Genomic DNA, 2,114 nt, shown 5'->3' with positions numbered 1-2,114 from the left:
AATATCGGGTAATCTCCTTCCTCTGAACCTCCTGGCAAAATTCCGTCCAAAATATCATCGATCAGTTCACGGTCCTTTTGAAAAAGCTTGGTTGCGTAACATTTCCATTTATCAATTATTTTCTGGTTATCTGTGATAGGAGTTCCATCTTTATCTTCTATGCTCCAATTAATTGCGGAAAAAGGTTTGGTTAGCTTATTGATAATTTGAAAAGCACTTTTTGAATTATTTTTATTTAAGTCCTCTTCTATATTTTTGCATTCATCCAATATCCATAAGTTTCTAGCATGTTTGATTTCTTTTTTAATAATCTGAGTAATATTTTATACTGTTCTCTATTATCACCACTATTAATATGAGATTTCAAATATCTTCTTTCGTCGCATAGGTCCAAAATATTGTTGGTTATCCATGGTTTAATTATTTTCATTTTGTATCCAAGGATTTCTTCAGCTGTCTCAGTTATCTTTGGTGAGAAGTGTTTGGTTTTAGATTCGATACTATTATGTTTCTTGAAGCTTGTGTCAAAAATTTGTTTTAATTTGTATTTATATAGTGTATTTATTTGGGGATCTTTTAATTTTTCTATATTATATCTTTTACGAGTTGATTTTGTAGGTAATCTTTCCCTTATTTTCATATTCACAGTTGCAATAACCATATTGTAGTCGCTGCCAATGTCAGCTCCAGGAAATGATCTGGTTCTTGTGAGGTTGATGGAGTTTTTAAATCTTGTGCTTACAAGGATAAAGTCAATTTGGTTGTGTGTTTTACCATCAGGGGAAGCCCATGTCCATCTTCTGGAAGGTTTATGTGGAAATGTTAGTAATGGTAAGTTCATTTTGTGAGGCAAAATTGATCAATTCAAAACCTCTTTCGTTTGTCTCCCCATAGCCATATGTTCCGACAAATGGGAGAAATTTTGGCAATCCAATCGCCCTGTACAATCAAAAGGTCTTTTCTATTCAATCTGGTGATTGTTGCATTAAGTTGACCATAAAACTCCTCTACTTCGGAGTCCTCGTGATCTGTGGTTGGAGCATAGACCTGTATGATGGTGATATTGAGTGGTTTTCCTCTCAGGCTGACTAGAGCAATTCTGCTATTGATAGGGTTGAATTCCATGACAGAATTTCGTGAAGATTTGTGTATCAAAAACCTGACACCTTCCTTTCTGCTGCAGTCACATCCAGAGTAAAAAAAGCAAATGTCCTTCATCTGTTGTTAACTTTCCTGTTTTGGGCCATCGAATTTCACAAAGTCCAATAACAGTCCATTTATATCTTTTTAGTTCATGCTGTAGTAATTTGAGTTGACCTGATTGTAGCAGAGTCCTAATATTCCAAGTTCCGATCATTAAATGGTTGCGGAGTCTGAATCTGGAACCATTATTTTTGTCAGTGATAGTGGTAGCGCCAGTCGCTAACTTCGCATTGCCACCCCTGGAGCTGCTACCAAATGGCAACGTGGACCTTGTTGAACCGGGCGACGTCCGAGCCGGCATGGTGTGCTGTGTTAAATCCTTCGCCATGAATGTCTAATGGGCAGTAAATTAAGACAGATAGTGCCAATCTCATCTTCTGTCTTCGCCTGCTAGCATTTAGCTGGGCATAGTGGGATGGCCTTCACGCCTTGGGAGGCCCTACCAGGAGTAATGATACTCCCGACATGCTTCGCCCATCCCGCCCAGGATGACTCCCCCCAAGTCATAGCAGAACTTGGGGGGGGTCTGTATATAAATATTATAAATTACAAAAAAAAAAATAAATGCGCGGTTAGACGAGTGGCTATGCGCCCTGCAACCATATGCCTGGGAAAGAAGTGTCTGATTTGAGGAGCTTAGGATCCGTCTCAGACTTAGTCGAATTAGCCGGTCTTGGACGTAGACTGTAGATTTTTCTCCCCAGTTTATCTGGGGGTTTTTCATCCTGCAAGTATGCAAACCAGCCCTCAGAACTCAACGCTTCTACAGACATATGATATACCGGAAAGCAGAGGGCTAATCACCTTATCCTTGAGTAAGGTTGCCGTTAAATAAACAGAAACCCTCGACACAGCAAGTGAAAAAGCGGGAAAAAGGAATAAGAAAAAGAACTATTCTTGTAATAACAGTC

Source organism: Typopeltis vanoorti, chromosome 2 (assembly GCF_054136105.1).
Source record: "Typopeltis vanoorti isolate ZY-2024b chromosome 2, IOZ_Tvanoo_1.0, whole genome shotgun sequence".
NCBI classification, from domain to species: Eukaryota; Metazoa; Arthropoda; class Arachnida; order Uropygi; family Thelyphonidae; genus Typopeltis; species Typopeltis vanoorti.
This window is presented reverse-complemented; position numbering follows the sequence as displayed.